The sequence below is a fragment of the Rhinopithecus roxellana genome, chromosome 7 (assembly GCF_007565055.1).
Source record: "Rhinopithecus roxellana isolate Shanxi Qingling chromosome 7, ASM756505v1, whole genome shotgun sequence".
Lineage (NCBI taxonomy): Eukaryota > Metazoa > Chordata > Mammalia > Primates > Cercopithecidae > Rhinopithecus > Rhinopithecus roxellana.
This window is the reverse complement of record NC_044555.1, coordinates 96,711,020-96,736,186: the sequence shown is the minus strand read 5'-3', so window position 1 is coordinate 96,736,186 and position 25,167 is coordinate 96,711,020. Positions and strand designations below refer to the sequence as shown.

General features: G+C 41.0%; 1 protein-coding gene and 1 pseudogene across 5 annotated transcripts in view; one reads left to right on the top strand and one right to left on the bottom strand.

Annotated features, from left to right (window-relative positions):
- Positions 1-1,271: 1,271 nt before the first annotated feature.
- Positions 1,272-2,242, bottom strand: LOC115898631 (annotated as a pseudogene).
- The window catches only part of ACSL4 (acyl-CoA synthetase long chain family member 4), an 85,944-nt gene continuing 62,466 nt past the window's right edge, over positions 1,690-25,167 (top strand). Inside the window, exon 1 of one of the 5 annotated variants that reach the window (XM_010378640.2) lies at positions 1,690-1,941. The gene's annotated coding sequence lies outside the window, so the exon portion shown is untranslated. The remainder of the gene's footprint in view (positions 1,942-25,167) is intronic. The other 4 variants (XM_010378633.2, XM_010378624.2, XM_010378615.2 and 1 more) reach the window with 4 other exon arrangements.

Genomic DNA, 25,167 nt, shown 5'->3' with positions numbered 1-25,167 from the left:
CTATAATGATTTCTTTCCTTTATATCTTGTAGAGCTGGAGGAACTTCAGTAAGCTGAAGACTGTTCAGAGGAAATTACCTAATTGAAAATGTCTGGGCTGAGAGACTGACAATAAAGGAAACTGGCAAAAGTACTCTTTAATTACAAGTTCTTTTTCATCTTCATCCAACACATTGATTTATGTGCTACACTGGGTTTGTATTATGTCTATATTTTAATTCCACAACTAGACACTAACTTTGTTGAGAGCAGCGATATTCATTTCTTCAATTTCATTTGTGTTAAGCCAACTGTAGGTGATAGTGCTCTGTACATCATAGTTACCTGAAAAATGATTGCTTATTTCTGGTATTGAAACAAGATTTCATAAAATAAACAATGCAATTAAACTAGTTGTTTGAAGTACTGAACTTTGTAGGTCAGTCTTCAAAAAGGAAGCTACATGACTGTCTTAGCAATATTTATAGGTATATTATATGTAAGTGGGTGGGTTTCTTGGAAATTGAAATGGTAATATGACTTCAGAGTAGTAACACACAAAACTGTAGCTCTGTGCTCTCAGCTAACCACTTTTAGTGTCACCTGGGCTGCTTATTAGAAATTCAAATTTCTTATCCCTACCCAGATCAGAATAAAAATACCGGAGGGTTGTAGTTCCAGGTACCTACGTTTTAACAAGCACCCCAGATAATTGTGATGCACACTGAAGTTTAAGAACTACTCTAGCCTGTAATCCCAGGTGGTAAGGCATTTTATATATACATATATATACACACACACACATATATACACACACAAGCAGAAATGGTAATTCTATGGGAAAATGGAAATCAGCAGGTGAAGTGAAATGTCGATTGCCATCAGGAACAGGAAGCTAGTTCACCATTACACATCAGGGAACTGTAAGAATTCTTGAGATTTAATTTTTTGGGTGATATATTCTTGGCAGTTTATCAGGGCTCATTTGCAATTATGGTCTTTCCCTTTTGAAGCCCTCAGATAGTTCGCTGGAATTTTAATTTTAATGGCAATTTCTTGCATCTGTTGTAACAGCATTCGTATGACCAGCTTATAAGCAATGATCAGGGCTAGTAAGATGTCACAGAGCTGCGGTGACTTTTCCTTATCAGTTGGGGGTTCTTTTGCCATGAAACCATCGTGGAAATGGAAGACAACGTGAAAATCCTGCGTCCTTGTGATATTTCATCAGTGGGAGTCAGCGGGGATCTTAACGCAGTGAGAGGCAAGATAAATGGATGAGAGGCATCAGCTCAGGCTTACAGGGCCAAGATGTTTTTAGTCAGTGTTTAAGATAGCTCTCTAAACTTGGAGCAGTGAAATCCATAAACGAGTGTCTTTTGAGGGCAGCTGGAAGATAACCCGAGAGGAACTTTTATCCTGGGGTGGAGTCCCGCGAAGCAAGCCGCAGGTGAGGGCGTGGGCCAGTCCTGCGCCTCACTGCTATTAGGCGCAAGGACATTCCGAAACACACTCAACGACACCAGCAGCGAGCCTCACAGAAGTGGCTCGCCAGCGGGAACAACAACTTGAGGCGAGCCGTTAGCCGCCTCGCCTTCCCCGCAGCGCCCCTCCCTCTCCCCGGGAAGCCCGTTCGGCTCCGCCTTTTCGGCTGACGTCCCGGGCGAGCGGGGGAGGGCGCGTGGGTGGGCCGAGCCGTCTGCAGCCAGCGATTCGGCTGGCTCTGCCACACCACCGCGCGCCCCCGCTCCGCCCGCCCCTCCGGGCGCGTCTTTTCCGGGATCGCGCTGAGCCCCGCCTCCGCCGGCTGTCCGGGTGCGCGCGCGCCGCTGCGGCTTTTTCTCTGGCCTCCGTGGCGCGCTTCTCCTCGTCCCAGCGCTAGCGGGCACGCGGTTCCTTTTTGCGAGCTTCCCGAGTGCCAGGCGCCGGCCGGCTGCGAAGACGCGGTGGGCCGCCCCTCCGGTGAGTATCCCTGGCTGGGGAGGCTGCGGCCCCGGCACCCCTGCCCTGTCGGTACCAGGGCCCCATCTCCAGGGTGGGGACTGGCTTACCTCACCTGAGCCGGGAGGAGGTTGGGTGGGTATTCCAGCTGCTGGAATCGGCTCGCTTTTTTTCTTGAGCTAGGGCTATCTATCCGCTCGCCTCCGCTGGGGCCGGGAAGATTCCCTAGGTTATAGTAACCTCCTGTGATGGAGTCTGGGGTCCTCGGAACCCCAGCCTGCCTCTTCCTGCGGCTCACCGCATCCCGAGGGCTAGAAGTCATCTTCCTGATCGGGGTAGTAGGCTTTGCCACGGCCCTTTCCAGAGGAGACCATGAAGTGCTTGCTAGACCTCCAAACGACCTTTAGGATGCCCCTAAACCTCAACTCCATTTTGTCCCCTCCCAGTCGCTCTGTTAAAGAGGGCCAGGGAGTCTCTCTAGCCCTAGAGGCATCCGCCCTCTCGAATTTGAGGGATGCCCTCGCTTCCGATATCTTCCTTGCTTCCGATATCTTCCTAGCTTCCGTAGGATTAGGTATGTTAGAAAACAGCTGGATCCTGGCGACGCGTGCTTTCCTTCCTTCCCCCACCCCCGTTCTTTCTGTCTACATCCCTGCCTTCAGTGGGTGCTATATATTTAGTATGAGCTTTATTCACTTCCTCTTCCTCTCGTTTGAGTGCCCGAAAGAACTGTGGCTGATGTCTATAGACACAGAAAAATCTAGGAGAATATGATTCATTGTCTAACCCCATCAAGGGGTTACATATTTTAAATAAGACGTCATTTCTCCTCTTCACTCCAGCATCTCCTCCTTCAAAGGCATTTTTCACCCTCTTGAAATTAATTTGCTCTATTAGCACTTTTCACCTAAAAAAAGGTCAATCGTCGCCCCGAGAAACAACAGTGAGATGCAAAATAAGGGTAAAATGGCATTGAAATGAATCCCTTTGAAAAAGTAAGCGGTTTGCTTTATTAGTTAATGGTCTCATCAGCGCTTCAGTTTCCTCTTCTGCAAAAATCAGTCTGTAGAACTAGAGCATAACTAAGGTTCCTTCTAGTGTTTTGATTCTAGGACCTCTAAATTCATGCAGGCTGCGTAATGCAAATTTAACCTGATTAAAGCCTTACTTCTCATAGTTGCTTGTCACTTTAGTTTTTCTTTTATTTTGTCTCTAACAAGAAAGACTTTTAAATGTTCTTGATACATAAAACAGCAGGTGGAGATTCAATGATGGTACTGCCATTGAGCATATCAATAAAGATTTTAATAATGTAAGGCCTCTTCCTTAAATTGTAAAATAGCTCATCTTTTGATTGAAACTGCTAAAGTGTAAGACATGTAAGATTCCTGTTAGAATTAACACTCTCTGCCATTTAGGTGGGGGAATGAAACATTAAACTGTCAGTATACTTGTACCTTAGAATAAAGTACCTTATTATCCTGATATAATAAATAATTTGACAACTAAAAATCCATGGAAGGTGTAATACAGCAATTGAAAGCTTGAGTAAATTCAGTTTTGTGGGGTTTTTTTTTTTTTTTTGGAAAACCCCCTATTTAAAAACACAAGTGATTTAGATTAAGATATCTCTTTCAGTATTTTTGGTAGGGGTGAGATGGGTGAAGAAAGAAGAATCTTGTTCAATTCAAAGACAAGAGAAATGAATTGGAACTCTGTAGAAGCTCAGGTTCTAGACCCAGCTCTAGTTAGATATATAATCTTGAACAAGTCACTTCACCTCTCTTAGTGTTTGCATCTGTAAAATAAGTGTCTTTATGGCTGTTGAAATGATCCACAAGTCCCCCAATTTGAATGATATATTCTTAAAATGAATATATATGACAAATATATATGTATACACACGTGTATATATATATGTATACACACACGTATATAAGGCAATTTGCGTTAAGGCTGTCATAAATCCTGTTATACCAGTTGAGTAGAATGTTTTTCTCAAAGGTTTGTGTATAGTGGTTTCAATTTAGGTATACTTAGTTCTTAATTCATCCTGATTAAATAAATTATTGTAAAAATCTGTAAACTCAGAAGCATTTTACAAATGTTGGGTATTATATTAATTTCTGCTTACAAGTGAAATGTGAGTTATACAGCACTATTTTTTAAACGTCCATGGCTTTTAGAAATTTGTAAGGGAATGGCTGGGTGCGATGGCTCACGCCTGTAATTCCAGCACTTTGGGAGGCCAAGGCAGGTGGATCACGAGGTCAGGAGATCGAGACCATCCTGGCTAACACTGAAACCTCGTCTCTACTAAAAATACAAAAAATTAGCCGGGCGTGGTGGTGGGTGTATATAGTCCCAGCTACTTGGGAGGCTGAGGCAGGAGAATGGCGTGAACCCAGGAGGCCGAGCTTGCGGTGAGCCGAGATTGCGCCACTGCACTCATATACTGCCTTACAACTGTAACTGGCTAGGAACTTTAAAAGAATATGTGGGCATCTCATTCATTTATTAATTCATTCAACTGTCTTCTTCCTTCATCTGTCACTTATGTCAAGCCCTCAGTACATGATGGTTAAGAAGACAAACCCTATTCTATGAGTTTATACTTTGGGCTGATGGAGATGGTTGTGAGGCATGTGGAGAGACAGATGTACATGCAGTTTATTTTTATTAAAAAGAACAACAGTCAAATCAAGGACAAACAAAATTCTGGAGAAGTTAAGGCTCCACAGGGAAGGAAGATTCGATTCTATTAATTGTAGCCTGTAGACTCTTTGACATTACCTTTTTCTCCATCCTTTCACTTTCAATTGCTGAGCCTTTAGCAAAAATAAAAGCTTTGTTTTTCCACTTCTACCATTGGCTGGTCTTATATACTCTCTTTCCTTTTTAACTTTTTATTTTGAGATAGTTGTAGATTCACATGTAGTTGTAAGAAATAATACGCTTTATCTAATTTCCCCCAATAGTAACCTCATGCATAAGTATCGTGTAACATCACAACTACAGAATTGAAATAGATACAATCCATCAACCTTAACTTAGATTTCATCAGCTTTAATGCAGTAATTTGCATGTGTGTATTTAATTCTACATAATGTTATCACGTGTAGATTCGTATAAGCACCACCACAGTCAAGATACAGAACAATTGCATCACCACAAGGATCCTTTTTGTTGTCTTTTTATAGATGTAGCCATCTCCCTTCATCCCTAACTCCTGGCAACCACTGATCTGTTTTTCATGTCCATAATTTTGTCATTTCAAAAATGCTTATATAAATGGAATCACACAGTATATAACCTTTGGAGACTGGCTTTACTTCACTCAGCATAATTCCTTGGAGATTAGTTCAAGGAATGTACCCTTTATCAATGGCTTGTTCCTTTCCATTGCTGAGTGGTATTCCGTAATATGGATTTACTGCAGTTTGTTTACCAGTCACCTGTTGAAGGGCATCTGATGTTTCCAGGGTTTTTGTTTGTTTTACTTATTTATTTATTTATTGCCTATTTTGAATAAAGCTCATATGAACAGTTGTCTACAGGATTTGGTATGAACATAAATTTCTGTTTCTGAAATGCCCAAGAGTGTACTTCTTGGGTGGTATATAGCACTTGCATGTTTAATTTTCTAAGCAACTGCCAAACCATTTTCCAGAGTGGCTGTGTACCATTTTACAGTCCCACTAGGAATGTGTGAATGCTCCTCATCCTTGACAGCATTTGGTGGTGTTACTATTTTTTATTTTAGCCATTCTCATAGGTGTGTAGTAATATATCCTCCTAGTTTTAATTTGCACTTTTCTGATGGCCAGTGATGTTGATCATCTTTCCATGTGTGCATTTGCCATCTCTGTATCTTCAGTGAAATGTCGGTTCATGTCTTTTGTCCATTTTCTATTTGGATTTTTTTTTTTTAAACCTGGTGAGTTTTAAGAGTTTTTTATTCTTTTTTTTTTTTTTTTTTTTTTTTTTTTTGAGACGGAGTCTCGCTCTGTTGCCCAGGCTGGAGTGCAGTGGCGCGATCTCGGCTAACTGCAAGCTCCACCTCCCGAGTTCATGCCATTCTCCTGCCTCAGCCTCCCGAGTAGCTGGTACTACAGACACCCGCCACCACGCCTGGCCAATGTTTTTTTTTTTTTAGTAGCGACAGGGTTTCACCATGTTAGCCAGGATAGTCTCGGTCTCCTGACCTCGTGATCCACCCGCCTCGGCCTCCCAAAGTGCTAGGATTACAGGCGTGAGGCACTGCGCCTGGCCTTTTTATTCTTCATACTAATCATTTGTCAGCTAGTGGTTTGAAAATATGTTCTCCCAGTCCGTGGCTTGTCTTTCCAACCTCTTCACAGGGAATTTCACAGAGCAAAAGGCTTTAATTTGGATGAGGTCCAGTTTTAATTTTTCCTCTATGGACTGTGCTTTTGGTGTCAAGAAATCTTATGAACTTTTGTTATTTAATTTTATTCCTTTCTGTTCTGTATAACATCCATTATTTCTGCAAGCTACTTGAGCATTTTCTCTTTCAACAATTTTAGAGCTCAAATATATTCTGTGAACAAGTGGCCTTAATGGCTTAGAATGTTAATACATAGTCACACATGCTCTCACTATATTAAAATGGCTGCCTTAAAAATGCCTACCTCACCAGGCTGTCAAATGAAACATTAAAATTTGTATTTTAAAATTAAATAGATGCATGATATGCTAAAGAGGTTTTTGGTCTCACTTTCTAAATTAAAAATATTTTGGCAAAGCTGTATCATTTTCCATCAAGGATTTTGGTAAGTAATCCAAAAAACAAATTTGTGTTCTTATTTAAATGCAAAGTCTACTTCTGCATTTTCAGTAGTGAAGTTATGATTCATGACCATGTATTTAGCACTCTTTTCTACTCCCTGTTGATTATGAGAATAATGAATAAAAGATCATTGTATTTGACTGTCTAGACTGCATTTTTCCTTTTATAGCAGCTACATAACATTCATTGTAACTGTCTTTTGAAATAAGTATTAGGTTCAAGGTGATTACAGTTTTATATTTTGAAAAATGTATGTGCTCATATGAGAAGGACTTATAGGAAGAGGTTAGTGATTAATTTTGAGAATATTAATTTCTGTAAGGCAGTACTGAAATTATTTGTCCCTTCAGTGTTACTATATTTACTCAAATACATGTGCAATGAGGGAAGTAGATTCTTTTTTTTTTTTTTTTTTTTGAGACGGAGTCTCGCTCTGCCGCCCAGGCTGGAGTGCAGTGGCTGGATCTCAGCTCACTGCAAGCTCCGCCTTCCGGGTTTACGCCATTCTCCTGCCTCAGCCTCCCCAGTAGCTGGGACTACAGGCGCCCGCCACCTCGCCCGGCTAGTTTTTTGTATTTTTTAGTAGAGACGGGGTTTCACTGGGTTAGCCAGGATGGTCTCGATCTCCTGACCTTGTGATCCGCCCGTCTCGGCCTCCCAAAATGCTGGGATTACAGGCTTGAGCCACCGCGCCTGGCCAGGAAATAGATTCTTACTTGAAAAAGATAAAACATTGGTGTAAGGCAGGGCCTGGCAAAATACTGCCTGTGGACAAATTCTGCCCACCACCCGTTTTTGTAAATAAACTTCTCTTGGAATATAGCCACATCCATTCATTTATGTATTTTCTGGCCGCATTCACAATACAACATCAGAGCTGAAAAATAGACCTTATGGTCTGTGAAGCCAATTGTCTTTCTGGACCTTTATAGAAAAAGTTTGCTGACCCCAGAGAGGAGGTAACCTTATAAATTGTTGATTTACACACACACACACACACACACACACACACACACACACACACAATTTAACAAACTACCCTGACTTTTTATACCTTCTGGTTCCATTTCCAGGTGATACTGTGATTCAGGAGAGTGCATTCATTTTCTTTACTAAGTCTCCAAAGCACTGTGGTCTAGGAGCAGCAATAAGGAATGCACAGAGAATTGAGACGGTTGATTTGTTGTTAAGTGTGGGTTATTTAAATGTGAATGTAAATTTACATGTGTGGCAACCAGTAAGCTGCAGATAGACTAATATGCAGTCTATGATGTCTTTTGGAGACCCTGTTGTGAGCCATAGCGGTAATGAGAGAGCCAGGCATGGTCATGTTTTTGTTCCTGAAACTGCTTTGTGATCCTTAACTACATAGTACTAAGAGCCTATCAAACTGAACTTAGACTGTTGGTTTATTATTTTGTTTGTACAACTTCCTTTCTTATAACTAAGCAGTTGACACTTTAGTTCTTTTAAGTGTTCTAAGTGTGATGCTGAAAATGGAAGTTGAGTAAAGACAGGTGGCTGTGTATTTAGAAAGTAATACATCTCCATCTCTCATCATACATAAAAATAACTTAAGGATATATTTTAAAAATCTAAGTATATATTAAAAAAAAAATCTTCTGGAAAGCGTAAGACATCATAACCCAGTTAAAAAGACAAGTGATGGCTGGGCCCTGTGGCTCACGCCTTTGGGAGGCCAAGGTGGGAAGATTGCTTGAGCCGAGGAGTCTGGGCAACATAGTGAGACCCTGTCTTTACAGAAAAAAAAAAAAAAAAAGGCCAGGCATGGTGGCATGTGCCTGTAGTCTTTGCTACTCCAAATGCTGAAGTGGGAGGATCCCTTGAGCCTGGGAGGTCAAGGCTGCAGAGAGCTATGATTGCACTACTGCACTCTGGCTTGGGTGATAGAGTGAGACCCTGTCTCAAAAATAAATAAATAAATAAATAAATAAAAATGAAAAAGCTTCTACATATGCAGTAGAAGCTTTAACTGACCTCCACTGACTCACCACGTTGAATAATTTTTATTTCCTTTGTAAAATACAGTGTACACTGAATACTTGGTATTAGTTGGTGGATCTCCAGTACTCCAGTGTGCTTGTGTACCTACCAGTACAGTAAATTTTTTTTGTTACTAAACCTGTATATGTTGGTTGTGTTTGTTTGTTTGTTTGTTTTTGAGATGGAGTTTCGCTCTTGTTGCCCAGGCTGGAGTGCAATGGTGCAATCTCAGCTCACTGCAACCTCCGCCTCCCAGGTTCAAGCAATTCTCCTGCCTTAGCCTCCCGAGTAGCTAGGATTATAGGTGCCCACCACTAAGCCTGGCTAATTTTTTTTTTTGTATTTTTAGTAGAGATGGGGTTTTGCCATGTTGGCCAGGCTGGTCTTGAACTCCTGACCTCAGGTGATCCACCTGCCTCGGCCTCCCAAAATGCTGGGATTACCGGCGTGAGCCACCGCACCCGGCCATCTGAAAGGGTTTTATACTCACATTACTTTTCAAATGTAAAATCAATGGGCCTGGAGTTAGAGAAAAAGGTCTTGGCCTCTTGGCCCCATATGGAAAGTTTGAGGCCGGCATGGTGGCTCATGCCTGGAATCCCAACATTTTTGGGGGCCAAAGCAGGAGGATTGCTTGAAGCCAGTTCAAGACCAGCCTGAGCAACATAGCAAGATCCTGTCTCAAAAAAAAAAAAAAAAAATTAGCTGGGCGTGGTAGCACACACCTGTAGTCCCAGTGACTCAGGAGGCTGAGACAGGAGGATTGATTGAGGCCAGGAGTTCAAGGTTACAGTGAGTCATGATCACATCACGGCATTCCAGCCTGGGAGACAGAGTGAGATCCTGTCTTTAAATAAAAAAAACAAAACAAAAACAAACAAAAAACCCAGGTCAGGTACTAGTGGGTCACCCCTATAATCCCAGCACTTTGGAAGGCCAAGGCAGGCAGATCTCTTGAGGCCAGGAGTTTGAGACCAGCCTGGGCAACATGGTGAAACCCCATCTCTACAGAAAATTGTTGTTATTATTTTTGAGGCGGCGTCTTGCTCTGTCACCCAGGCTGGAGTGCAGTGGCATGATCTCGGCTCACTACAACCTCTGTCTCACAGATTCAAGCGATTCTCCTGCCTCAGCCACCCGAGTAGCTGGGATTACAGGTGCCCACCACCACACCTGGCTAATTTTTGTATTTTTAGTAGAGATGAGGTTTTGTCATGTTGGTCAGGCTGATCTCAAACTCCTGACCTCAAGTGATCTGCCTGCCTCAGCTTCCCAAAGTGCTGGGACTACAGGCGTGAGCCACCATGCCTGACCCAAAAAATACAAAAAATTAATTGGGCATGGTGGCATGTACCTATGGTTCCAACTACTGGGGAAGCTGAGGTGGGAGGATTGCTTGAGTCCAGTAGGTGGAGGTTGTAGGGAACCGTGATCACTCACATCACTGCATTCCACCCTGGGTGACAGAGTGAGGCCTTGTCTCAAAAAAACAAAAACAAAAATTAGCCAGGCATAGTGATATACACCTGTAGTCCCAGCTACTTGGGAGGCTGAGGCAGGAGGATAGCTTGTGCCCGGGAGGCAGAGGTTGCAGCGAGCCAAGGTCATGCCACTGCGTTCCAGCCTGGGCAACAGAGCAAAACCCTGTCTCAGAAACAAACAAACAAAACAAACAAAAAAGCCCCCTCAAAATAAATCAAAACCACACACACAAAATGTTTGGTGAATGAGTGTATATATATACACCACCGATGAAAGGAAGGTGAAATGTTTGCCATACATATTTTTTGTGATCGTTTACCTGAAATTAACCCTTTAAATTATGTAACCAATTGTTCCAAATCACATTAGATAAAAAGGGTTTCTACTGCATAATATCCATAATAGAGAAAGAGCTCCTACAGATCAATAAGAGAAAGGTACCTACTACAAAAAGCAAAAAGTGGCAGATTATACGTGGGCATTTCCCAGGAAAATAAGTACTGGTGAATAAAAAAGAAAAGATGTTCAAATTCACTCTGGTTATTAGGGAAATGTAAACCATTTTTCACCAGACAGATTGGCAAGAACTTAATATAATATCCACTTTTAACAAATAGGCATTCGCATACACTGTTAATGAGAGTTCACATGTATAACTCTTTGCTGAAGAATACCAAAATCATCTCATTTTTAAATGTGCATACATTTTGACCCAATAGTTTTATTAGAAAACAATTCTAGGGAAATTGCTTCACATGTGTATAAATCTATGTATAAGGTTTCGATGCAGCGAAACTGTAACTGAAAATTTGGCAGTATCCTAAATATCCATCAGTACAGCAGTGATTCAAATAATGATAAATTATACTGTGGAATACCGTTGAGCTATTAAATAAAAAAAGGAGAAAAGCCTTTCGGTTAGACCCATATACACTGACATAGGAGTTCCAAAGTATGCTGTTAAGCAGGGGAAGAGAGGGGGAGGGAGTCAAAGAACTGTTGTATACCATAATTCCACTTATCTAAAAATAAACCCTTATCATGTGTATGGGTAATACAAAACAATCTGATTGATACACATCAAGAATAATTATCCCTAGAGGAAAAGGGAGTGGTGTTAGAGGAGGGCAGTATAGTTTTACTTTTTCCCTATACAGTTCTATATTATATGTTATAATTTACAATAACTTTTGATAGTAGGTATGCAGATTACCAATATGAAACATTTGCACACTGGAGGATGCTTATTATAGGATTCCTTCATTCTACAACGACACTCTACTATAAATGTAATTAAGCCTTGTACTGAACACTCAGGTTTTTAAAAAAATGACGTTTTCTGCTATCAATGAAGTACTATTGGTATTTTCTAAATTTTTGAAACCAAAAATATAAGTATAAAAAAGAATAAAAGCAGTAATTTCATACCCAGAGGCATCCATTGTCAACTTTTTGGTATATATGCTTGTGCTTATATGTATGGACACTTGCATGCACCTGTGCACACATATATCACCTTTCTACAAAAATGGGTTTTTACTGTACATACTGATTTGTAACTTGCTTCTTTAACTCGACACTATATTGTGAGCATCTTGCAGGATCAGTAACTCCAAGTAAGTGAAAAAGACTTTTTTGGGAAAAGACCAGCATCATGCCGTGTAAATACAGTGTTTTAGTTAAAATAACTAGTTTCTAGGACAAACCATAATTAAAAAAAAAAAAAAAGTCATGGTCATCAAAGTAAATAACCAAGGATTTTTAAAGTCTTTAATGTTGAATTAGTTCAGTTCTGTTTTGAATTTAACTATGAACGTGTTATTTACATTGTAGTTACCAATGACGATGTAAAAGTGCAATGTATTCAAATATCATTAGGAAGCTTTTTTGGGTGGAGTTTGATTTTAACGAAGAATTAAAAACTGAACCTGAATGGTAATTTTTGTTCAAAGAAAAACCAACTGCTGTGGCTAGTTTTTGGTAGAGGTGTATGTAGTTGTATTTTTTTACAACTTATAAAAGTAAAGAAAATCTAGGTATCTGTAGCAACATTAATCTTTTTCTATGATATCTCAGTTTGTAGTTTATCAAATTGATTGTTAGGAGAACTGTGTCAGATAATTAAGTTTGATTTGGGCAAGTATGTATGCTACTTTCTCTTGTTATCTAGAAGTATTTGTTAAACAAATTTGCTGAAGACCCATTATAACTTCCTCTGGGTTTATGCTGTAGGATTTAGAGGTGAAAATATCTGACTTTTGTTGAAGGCTTTTTGTTACTTATTATTTTCCATGAATTCAACAGTGCCTTTTACGGAAGAAGATTCTACCTGGTAGACAATGGTGTTAATGTGAAGGCCCAACATAGCTATACTCAGGTTTTTGTTATGATTGAAACAGTGTCCCTATTCTCCAAAGCCATTTAGGCCTTTTTGGAATTGATTTCACAGTACAGAGGATTTTAGGTGCTATCAAGTTAGCAGATTTTAAAGGGAATCAGGATAGAGTTTCTCTATTTCTCACTTGATTAATGAGAGGGCATGTGAGATTAAACTTTTAGAGAGGTATTGAAAATGTTAATGATGGATTCTTGTGGTAGTTATGAGGTTAATGCAGTGGGTAGGTATGGTGAAATACCTGTTTGTTTTTTTTTTTTTGACGGAGTCTTGCTCTGTCACCCAGGCTGGAGTGCAGTGGCGGGATCTCGCCTGACTGCAACCTCTGCCTCCCAGGTTCAAGCGATCCTCCTGCCTCAGCCTCCCGAGTAGCTGGGACTACAGGCGTGTGCTACCACGCCTGGCTAATTTTTGTATTTTTAGTAGAGGTGGGGTTTCACCGTGTTGGCCCGGCTGGTCTCGAACTCCTTACCTCAGGTGATCTACCCACCTCGGTCTCCCAAAGTGCTGGGATTATAGGCGTGAGCCACCACACCTGGCCCCTGTTTTTTCTTAGGTATTCTGTTTTATTACCTTTAATGTGGACTTAAAGTGTTTTAATACTATAAATAATGATAGGGTTTTGAAGAACCAACTCTCCTGCGGATACCTGAATGATGCTTTATCAAAGAAAACCTGGAAAAATAGACAGAGCTGCCACTGCTAAGATGGTGAAAATGCACTGTGCTCAGGATATGTTAGTAATTTCTGCTTTTCAAATGAACTGAAAACTGAAAACTTCCCTCAGTCAGGAGACAGGAACTTGGTGAATGAGGATAAGATTCAGTCATGGTTTTGAGAAGAAAAAGAACTAGCACTAATACCGCATGGCATGAATCCACGTAAAAGATCCTGTGTTCCACATGACCACTGAAGATACTAAGTTGAGAAGCAGCTTCAAAGAATAGTTGAAAAATCACAACTTTACTGAAGGGTAGAACTGGGCAGAAGTAGCTGTAGCAATTGTTAGATGAATATGTTTCAGACAAACAGAGTAGAAAAGAGAAGAGGAGGCCTAGGATAATGATATTTCTTCACCTGGAACCATGGAAGCTTTCCTAATTTGGTCAACAGTCAATAGCAAGGTTAGTCTAGGATGGTTTAAAGTCTTTAGTGGAATATTTGGGGTTCAGAAAGTGTCAGGAACCAAGGCAAGACCCATTTCAGAAGGCATCGGGGTCCCTTCTATACCCAGACAATTCCTTATAGGAATAGGTTAGAATTTCTGTGAAGCAAGTTGTTTCCATAACCTGGAAACTACAAAAGGCAGGGCTCAGGCACACAGTATTGGTAAATTATAGCAATCCGTAGATGGGAAGCTGTGTAGTTTTTTTATTTACTCAAGTAGAAATGTGAGTATTAGCATATTCATTCAAATAGAGTTACATGTTATAAACTTTTAAGGAAAATGACTGACCTAAGTATGTTATACAGCTCAAATTTCCGCCCAGAAAATTTTCGACTATTTTACTAAGATTTTATTTTTTAGTGTCAAGTATTAAGGCCAGGGTTTTTATGTGGAAGCAGGTGTTTAAAAATTTATATACACATTGACTTAATTTTAACATCCTCTTGATCATCAAGAGATTAAGTATTAAAATGTTTGTGGGAAAGTAGCTTTTTTTTTGAGGCAGAGTATCTCTCTGTTGCTTAGGCTGGAGTGCAATGGCGCGATTTTGGCTCACTGCAATCTCTGCCTCCTGGGTTCAAGTGATTCTCCTGCCTCAGCCTCCTGAGTAGCTGGGATTACAGGCCTGTGCTACCACGCCCAGCTAATTTTTATATTTTTAGTGGAAGAGTGGTTTCACCATGCTGGCCAGGCTGGTCACAAACTCCTGACCTCAAGTGATTTACCTGCCTTGGCCTTCCAAAGTGCTGGGATTACAAGCCTGTGCCACTGTGCCTGGCCAGGAAAGTAGCTTGTTTGTTTGTTTGTTTGTTTTCTGTGAGACGGAGTTTTGCTTTTGTTGCCCAGGCTGGAGTGCAATGGGGCAATCTCAGCTCATTGCAACCTCTGCCTCCCAGGTGCAAGCAATTCTCTTGCTTCAGCCTCCTGAGTAGCTGGGATTACAGGCATGTGTCGCCATGCCCGGCTAATTTTATATTTTTAGTAGAGACAGGGTTTCTCCATGTTGCTCAGGCTGGTCTCGAACTCCCGACCTCAGGTGATCCGTCCACCTCAGCCTCCCAAAGTGCTAGGATTACAGGCATGAGCCACCGCGCCCGGTGGAAAGTAGCTTTTTAAAGGAAACATTTCCCCAAAGAATTTACTTCATTACAGGTGGTATCCCACAGACTGTTTCAGAAGAGACAATAGCAGAATGAAAACTTTCATGGTGAATTCCCGACCTTCTTTTTTATTCCTGTTTTGAAATGGAGTTCCCCATCATCACCATTACAGCTCAGCCATATCTTTGCATTTCTTTGTGGACTTGGTTAGAACTGAACGATTGATTTTCAGCGCGAGGAGTACAAAATAGGGGAGTTGACACTTGCACCAGCCCTGACAGCTGTCTTGAATCCTAGCTCAGTAGGGGTCACTCTTAAGCTGCCTTAGGCATAACAACTTTTACATAGGTGGCACTTCTGGCACTTTGGAGAACATTCTAGTGGTGGGATAGTTCCTTAACCCCTGTCTTATCTCTGTGGTACCCTCCATCTATGCCATTGTTGTTTGGTTACATAAAATGTTTCTGTGGAGTGATTGGCCTATGATTGCAGTGACAGACAATATTTAGTAAAACAGAAGATTTGTTCCTAACACACGTTTTACAGAGCTGATCTTTTTATTGAAAAACCCCTAACCCTAAAGACCATGGTTTTTTGTTTGTTTGTTTGTTTGTTAGCCTCATAGGGATAAAGTGCTTCCTTATAATCTTGTTTCCAGTTGTTTTCAACTGAGGAAGTCTGTTGACTGTCTTCCTGCACCCCCTGTGATTGAAGGATCACCTTGCTTAGGGCCCTGCCACCTTAAAAGAGGAGGTGGATGCCATACTAGGATATTACCAAAGATGAGGAGGAGTGGCAGTGAACTTACAGTCTATAGCCAGAGTGTACACTGAGTTTTAAAAACCAAGAATCTGAGATCTAGTCTCTACTTAAGAGACATATTTAAACAACAAATTGTAGACTATGGGATTTCTTTTCTTTTTTCTTGAGACCGGGTTTCACTTCTGTCACCCAAGTGCAGTGGTGTGACCTCGGCTCACTGCAACGTCCACCTTCTGGGCCCAAGTGATCCTCCCACATCAGCATCCTAAGTGTGGGGACCACAAGTGCGCGCTACCATGCCCGATTAATTTTTGCAGTTTTTGTAGACACGGGGTTTTGCCATGCTGCTCAGGCAGGTCTCCAACTCGTGAGCTCAAGCAGTTCACCTCCTTCAGTCTCCCAAAATGTTGGGATTACAGGAGTGAGCCACTGCACCTGGCTGACTATGGGATTTCTTAAGCTAAGTAGTATATTGAGAAGTCTGCAGTATTTCATTTGATGATCAGTCTCCAGTGAAAATTTGCAAAATTGAGTCAAAACTGAATTTGTCTTTCTTTTTCAAAGTTGGGATTATTGTTATATAACACCTGTTACCTTAATGACTTCAGTGAGATGTAAGCAACACGTTTTGAAGCAGCTGACTTTGGGTGAAACAATTATTTTTCAACCTGGAGTTGATTTATCCAATATTGCATCATTCCTAGCAAATTGTAACTTTAAGGTCATATTATTTGTCCAGTCTTTTCTAAATGCTGTAATGTTTTGTCATGAAATCATGGGAAAATGTTACTTTTGCATTGTGAGGAGTGAATAGGAATTTGTTTAGGACAGAAAACCAGATCTTAGAATTGTGGACTTTGCTTATGACGTCTACCTCTTTAGTTAAAATCAAAGTTGCACAGTTACCTGTTTGAGTTGCATAAAACTGTTCTGTGGAATGATCCTCTAAGTGATGGTTGTCCAACCTTTTTTTTTTTTTTTTTTGAGACCGAGTCTCGCTCTGTCGCCCAGGCTGGAGTGCTGTGGCGCGATGTCGGCTCACTGCAAGCTCCGCCTCCCGGGTTTACGCCATTCTCCTGCCTCAGCCTCCCAAGTAGCTGGGACTACAGGCGCCCGCCATCTCGCCCGGCTAATTTTTTGTATTTTTTTAGTAGAGACGGGGTTTCACCGTGTTAGCCAGGATGGTCTCGATCTCCTGACCTCATGATCCACCTGTCTCGGCCTCCCAAAGTGCTGGGATTACAGGCTTGAGCCACCGCGCCCGGCCTGTCCAACCTTTTGGCTTCCCTGGACCATGTTTGCAGAAGAATTGTCTTGGGCTACACATAAAATATGCTAACACTAATGATAACTCATGAGCTAAAAAAAAAAAAAAAAAAAAAAAAAAAAAATTAAAGGTGTGTACATAATTTTCACAATATCTACCACCAGAGATAAGCAAAAAAGTCCTCGCATTCAAAGGGTTGGACACGACTGTGAGTATAAACTATTGGCAATTGTGTTGAGTTTGATTTTTGTCCAGGACTGGGGCCATGTCCTGCTATTGCCGGACCATTTTTTTTCCCTTGCTCTTACTAGTACTGCCCCATTGCTGCTGAAAGACCAGGATGCTGTCTGGGCTTGGCACAAGGCTCTGAACCTCAATGTCATTCCCATCTAATTTCAGGTATTAGCAGCCCTGAAAACTGTAAGATGGGGCTGTTGAAAGCATTTTGATATTAATCTTTTCTTGTTCTTTTTTTTTTTTTGAGATGGAGTTTTGTTCTTGTCACCCAGGCTGGCGTGCAGTGGCGCTATCTCGGCTCACTGCAACCTCCACCTCCTGAATTCAAGCAATTCTCCTGCCTCAGCCTCCCTAGTAGCTGAGATTACAGGTGCCCACCACCACGCCCAGCTAATTTTTTTGTATTTTTAGTAGAGATGGGGTTTCACCATGTTAGTCAGGCTGGTCTTGAACTACTGACCTTAGGTGATTCGCACGTCTTGGCCTCCCAAAGTGCTGAGATTACAGGCATGAGCCAATCTTTCCTTATTCTTAAAAAAAAATCTGGCTTGTAAGACACGGTCACATAGCCATCAATCAGAGTTAAAGATGTATGGTAAGAGAACAGTTTTGTTTTCAAAACTGTCCTCTGTGTTGGCCTTAGTTTTGTCTTTGATGAAAAAGCAAACTAACTTCTTGTATTTTCTTGCTATTCATATTGGTTGCAGCTGCTTCAAGGAGGATTGAATTACTGCCTAGTTTAAAGGTGATATATCTTAAATAATCATAGAAATAGCTGCAAAAGGATATCTTAAAGGTACATTACATTGCAGATGCAACAGAAGCTAAATGCATTAGGATACATGGGCAATATCTACTAGTAGGAAATATCAACACTGTTAGGATTACAGCAGTTTTCTTGGCTGACCTTTGTATGGGGATACATAACTCTCCTTCCTTAAATAGTATTTCATTGAGATGGGAAAAAAGACTCCTGCTCTGCTTGGGCTTTTTTAGTGCTCTGGCTCTTCTCTTTAAATCTGTTCTTAGAGTTCTTGTTTTGGCACCATGCAAAAGTGCCTTATACTGAGGCATTTTAAGTACTTAAAGAATGAAACTTCCATTGGCTGTGTTACACAGTGGAACTAACCTATTCCAAACTTTACACTTGCTGGAGTATTATAACCAGACAGCAGTGTTGTTTGTAACAGCTGGCTAGTCTGTAGATGAAATTGATCAAGACGTTTTAGTTTCTCAGTTGGTGCTTTTCGACTCTGCATTTTTCTTCCTCTATTCTTTCAGAACCTCACTTTCATCCTTTGGCTTTGCATACTCTTCCTTGCCCCAATATTTGAAGGAAGTTTTTAAATAACATTCATTTTCAAAACAAGCCAGGTGATACCTAAGTAGTAACAGGTATAACTGGTTAATTCCAGAGGGTAACTATTATTTTTAACTTTTAAAAAGCGTATAATTGTCAGGTTGGGCAATTATTATAGGGTTGAGGATTGCCTCATGTGTGACCTTCCTTTCCTATTCTACCTACATGTCTAGTTCTCTCTGTTAGTCTGTTGTCCACTTAAAATATCAGTTGAACGGTAAGCTCCACAAGGGCAGGGCATAGTGTATACTTACTGAGTATTTCTTGAACAAATGCATGCACGTGTACCTGTAACTACCCAGGGTTTGGGAAACTAGATTTTTAAAAATATTTTGAAGGAAAAGGGTTGTTACTGGCTATACTTAACTTTTATTTTTTCTCTCCTTAAATCAACATGTTATTCTTCAGCAATGATGTTTACAAAACCAAATAAAACAGAATTAATCGTTTCCCACTTCAGGGAGTCTGTACCCAGTGGGGTGACGTCACTGTCATATTTAGGAGAGGCCAGATGATATAATTGCCTTTATAAAACTTTCTGTTGCAATTTAAAAGAGCATAGTGACTTACTACCAGAAAAGCTTTGTGCCACCGTATTCTTGCTTATATGTAGGGACCACTTAACCAAAGGGATACTTTTGTTTAGATTTTTAAAAAGTTTTAGTTTCATGCCCTCTAGATTTTTAAAATATGATCTTATTATATGATTTATTGTTTTGATCTCTCTCTCTATATATATTTTTTGAGATGCAGTCGGAGTGCAGTGGCATGATCTCAGCTCACTGCAACCTCAGCCTCTCGGGTTCAAGTGATCCTCCCGCCTCAGCCTCCCAAGTAGCTGGAATTACAAGTGTGCACCACCACGCCTGGCTAATTTTTGTATTTTTAGTAGAAACAGGGTTTCCCCTTGTTGACCAGGCTGGTCTCGAACTCCTGACCTCAGGCGATCCTCCCACCTCAGCCTCCCAAAATGCTGGGATTGTAAGCATGAGCCACTGTGCATGGCCTCTTTTATAATTTTAAATTACAGAAAATTTGTTTAAGATAGTTCAGAGGTCCCGTGTAATGTGCACCCAGCTTCCCCTAATGTTAATATTTTATGTAACACTAGTGTGATACTATTAACTAAACTAAGGAATTTATTTGGATTTCCCTTGTTTTTCTACCAAAATCTTTTTCTTTGGTTTCAGAATTCAAAATTATTATACATGTTTATTTTAGAAAATGTATGTTTATAAAAGCGTAAAACAAAATACAGTAATCTTCCTACCCAGAGACAACTACTGATATTTTTAGTATATATCCCTCATTCTTTTTTTTTTTTTTTTGAGATGGAGTCTTGCTCTGTTGCCCAGGCTGGAGTACAGTGGTATCATCTTGGCTCACTGCAACCTCCATCTCCCAGGTTCAAGCGATTCTCCTGTCTCAGCCTCCTGAGTAGCTGGGATTACAGGCTTGTGCCACCATTCCTGGCTAATTTTTTGTATTTTTAGTAGAGGTGGGGTTTCACCATGTTGGCCAGATTGGTCTCGAACTCCTGACCTCAGGTGATCTGCCCACCTCGGCTTCCCAAAGTGCTGGGATTATAGGCATGAGCCACCACACCTGGCCTCTCCATACTTTTTTACGTGGAGAATATAAATCCATTCCCCCCAAAACTGTTGAGATTTCCCTAAAAGACAGGTTTCAAACCTATTTTATGTACTGTTTTGCATTTTGCTTTTTTTTTTTTTGAGCTGGGTTCTTACTCTGTCACCTGCGCTAAAGTGCGGTGGCACAATCATAGCTCACTGCAACTTCGACCTCCCCAGGCTCAAGTGATTCTCCCACCTTAGCCTCCCAAGTAGCTAGGACTACAGGCACTCATCACCACACCCAGCTAATTTTTTTTTAGTGTTTTTTGGTAGAGATGGGATTTTGCCATGTTGCCCAGGCTAGTCTCGAACTCCTGATCTCAAGGGATTCCCGCCCCCCACCTCAGCCTCCCAAAGTGCTAGGATTAGAGGCGTGAGCCACCACACCTGACCCACATTTTGCTTTTTGAATACTTAGTATAGCATTTAGTTTTTTTGTGAACCTCTTGCCATGTTTGCTGTTTTTAATACATGTAGTTACATAGTCATAGGTTGTTTAATGACAGTGACATGTTCTGAGAAATGGGTCGTTAGGCAATTTCATCATTGTGAACATTATAGAGTGTACTGACAGAAACCTAAATGGTATAGCCAACTGTGCACCAAGACTGTATGGTACAGCCTATTGCTCTTCGGCTACAAACCTGTGCAGCATGTGACTGTATTGCATACTGTAGGCAGTTATAACACAGTGCTCAGTATTTATGTATCTAAATATATCTAAACACAGAAAAGGTACTATAAAACAGTATAAAAGATTATAAAATGGTCCGGCTGTATAGGGTGCTTACCACGAATGGAGCTTGCAGGACTGGAAGTTGCTCTGGGTGAGTCAGTGAATGAGTGGTGACTGACTGTGAATGCCTAAGACATTACTGTACACCACTGTAGACTTTATAAATACTGTACACTTATGCTACACTAAATTTATAAAACAATTTTTTAGTAATGAGCCTTAGCTTACTATAACCTTTTTAGTTTATAAACTTTTAAATTTTTTTGACTTTTTGATTCTTTTATAATAACATTTAGCTTAAAACACAAACACACCGTACAGCTGTACAAAAATATTTTTTTCTTTATGTCCTTATTCTATAAGCATTTTTATATTTTTAAAATTGATTTTTTTTCTCTTTAAACTTCTGTGTTAAAACTAAGACAGTCTAAAACAACAACAACAACAGAAAAAACTAAGACACGATCACAAACATTAGCCAAGGCCTATACAAGGTCAGGATCATCAGTATCACTGTCTTTCACCTCCACATTTTGTCCCACTGGAAGGTCTTTAAGGGCAGTAACATGCATGCAGCTGTCATCTCCTATAAGAAGAGTGTCTTCTTCTGGAATGCCTCCTCAAGGACCTGCCTGAGGCGCTGCTTGAGAAGGTGTCATTCTTTTCAGAAATATTGATACGTCCATGGTGGTTTGCTAGATTTGTTCCTTTTTTTATCATAGATATTCATGAATAATGTGCTCTGCTGTGACTTCACTAGTCTATAGGAATTTTTCAGCTCCATTATATTCTTATGAGACTACTGTATATGCAGTCTGTCATTGACTGAAACATTACTATGTGGTGCATGACTGTAGTTTATTCCCTATTTTTAGATATTTTGTTGTTTCCATCTCTTTGCTCAGTTAATTCTTCATGATTTTAAGTAAAAGGCCAACTGTTTGTGTCTTCTCAATCTTTTCCTCCCTAACAAATGAGAAATATGACACTCATCATTACAGTGGCTCAATAAGCCAGTGATTCTAAATGTATGTATATTATGTGGAACCACTTGAAATTGCCTTTTTTTTTTTTGTCTGTAGCAAATTTTTTACTATTGGCAATTTTATGTGGTTCAGCCTAATAGCTTAAAAAAGCTTTCTAGGTTATTCTGACCACCCTGCATCCCTGTCACATCTCTCACTTCCCTGAGAATCTGCATTTAGAGTAGTGAGCTGTTTCTGAAGCCTTTGGACTAGGCAACAATGTTGACAAACTCACCTTCCAGGAGTCTCTGATAAACACAACATCCTGAAGACATATCCTTGTGTTGATGACATACGCAGAGAACTTTAACTATAGTGACTTGCATCTGTGTGTCAATACAATGGAAATAGACTTCTGAGTTTTCACCTAAGCTCTGCAAGAGAGCCTGATGTTCCTCTATCCTGGTTCCATATCTGTAGTGACTAGCTAAGGACAGTGGTGCCACCCAGTGGCACGTTGTAGACAAGCTGCTGATGTTGCTCTAGCACTCTTCACTGTATCAAATTCTTCTTTCCTTTCCCATCCCTTTCCCTTCCCCTTCCCTTCTTCTCTTCTTCTTTCCCTCCCTCCCTCCCTCCCTTTTTCCCTCCCTTCCTTCCTCCCTCCCTTCTTCTCTCCCTTTCTTCCCTTCTCCCTTCTCCCTTCTCTCCTCCGTCCCTCCCCTTCTTTCTTTTTGTTTTCTTTCCTTTCTCAGAGTCTCACTCTGTCACCCAGGCTGGAGGGCGGTGGTGCAATCTCGGCTCACTGCACCCTTCACCTCCCAGGTTCAAGCGATCTTCCCACCTCAGCCTCTGGAGTAGCTGAGACTACAGTCATGTGCCACCACAGCCTGCAAATTTTTGTAGAGACAAGGTTTCCCCATGTTGCCCAGGCCAGTCTCAAACCCCTGGGCTCAAATGATCTGCCCACCTCAGCCTCTTGAGTAGCTGGGACTACAGGCACCTGCCATGGCACCTGGTTTTCTTTTTCTTTCTTGTATGCTCTTCCACATTCATGGTCTCACTTTCCTTTTATTTGCTCTTCCACATTCATGGTCTCACTTTACTTTTATTTTCCCCACCTGTGCCACTGGTATTTATGAGCTTCATTTCGGCCAGCTGATAATATTCAGGGAGCTACACTAGCCACATAATTTTGCTGTGATACCCTTATTTTAATAAAGCTTTGGAATATAGGATGTGAAATAATAAGTGTAAACACACCAAACACACTATCACTTACTCTGCTTATGAAGTCATGGTTCTTACCCAGAATTGGCATCAAGTTTGTTCTTGGTCAGAATGTGGCACTTCTTGGCCAGGCATGGTGGCTCACCTCTGTCATCCCAGCACTTTGGGAGGCTGAGGTGGGAGGGTCACTTGAGCCCAGAAGTTTGAGACCAGTCTGGGCAAGATGGTGAGACCCTGTCTCTACAAAATCTTTAAAAATGAACCAGGCATGATGGTGAGTGCCTGTAGTCCCAGCTACTCAGGAGGCTGAGGCGGGAAGCTTGCTTGATCCCAGGAATTTGAGGCTGCAGTGAGCTGCGATTGTGCCACTGTGCTACAGCCTGGGCAACAGAGCAGGACCCCATTTCTTTAAAAAAAAAGCCACTTCTGTTCAATGGTGAGACTCCTAATACATGAGAGGAGGCTCTCCTATGTATTTCAAATGTGGAGAGGCATATACTTCTACTCAGATTGAAAGACTTAGCTTGGAAATCCTTTTTTGGTTTTCTTTCTACATAATGTGACTTGTTATTTCATTCCAACTTAATTCCAAAAATATTTCTTCAGCACCTACTGTGAACCAGTACTGTGCTAGGCCCCAGGTATTACAGTGGTTATCAAGACAGACATGACCTCTGCCTCTAAGGAGCTTACAGCCTAGCAGGGGAACAGAAACTTAGACAAGTTTAAGTGCTATTCTGTAGAGTACTTTGAGGTCAAATAGTAGAGGCACCTCACATAACAGGAGGTCAAGGAAGGCTTTCTACATATTTCATTTAAATAAAGACCTAAAGGGAAGCAAGAAAAGGCAGAAGAGAATGTTACTGGCAGAGGGAAAAGCATGTGCTAGAAGCAGAGATGAGAGATTAAGCGTGATGCTTTTGAGAAATTAAAAGAAGTTCAAGTTCATAATGGCTAGAGCTATAAGATCAACTCATTTAAGCCTCATGACAGTACCTGTAAGTAATAATATTATCCCCTCCATTTTTATGGTTGTGGCAAATGAGGAAAAGATGTTAAATATTTTGCCCTAGGTCATCCATCTCTAGTAAAGTGGCACAGCCAGGATTTGAACCCAGGTCATCTGGCTGTAGTATATTGGCTCCTAACTACCATACTGGATTGCCGCTCAGCTGGGGCATAGTCTTCCTTAGTAAATGGAATGGTCTGTCTGGTACTACATATCATAAAAAGAGCTGGAGCTTATAGGATCTGGATTAGTTTAGAAATACAGGTTTGCTTTAGTCTTTTATTCTTGATTGGGAATGAACTGCTTCATTTGATATGCAACTCTGAGGCTATTGACACATATTTTCCAGAAAATCATAGATGGGAAATTATAACTGGTTACATATTTTATTGCAAAAATAAAATTAGTGTGAAATATGTATTTCCTGCAAGGCTAGGGTTTTTGTTTGATTATTAAAGTTAATTTGGCAATATCCTTTTCTCTGATTTTTAAAGTTAGTTAGGCTGAGTGCAGTGGCTATTGCCTGTAATCCCAACCCTTTGGGAAACCAAGGCCGGAGAATCACTTGAGCCCAGAAGTTTAATACCAGCCTGGTTAAGATAGTGAGATGCTTACTCTACAAAAATAAAAATAAATTAGCCGGATGCAGTGGTGAGTTACTAAGTCCTAGTTATAGGAGGCTAAGGCAGGAGGATCCCCTGAGCCCAGAAGTTCAAGGCAGCAGTAAGCTGTGATTGTGCCACTGTACTCCAGCCTGAGTAACAAAGCAAGACCCCATCTCTAAAAAAAGAAATAAAAATTAAAAAATAAAGTTAGTTAAGGGGTGAACATAACTTATTAAATAGGACTATAATTTTTTTTTTTTTTTTGAGGCGGAGTCTCGCTCTGTCGCCCGGACTGGAGTGCAGTGGCCAGATCTCAGCTCACTGCAAGCTCCGCCTCCCGGGTTTACGCCATTCTCCTGCCTCAGCCTCCCGAGTAGCTGGGACTACAGGCGCCCGCCACCTCGCCCGGCTAGTTTTTTTTGTATTTTTAGTAGAGACGGGGTTTCACCGTGTTAGCCAGGATGGTCTCGATCTCCTGACCTC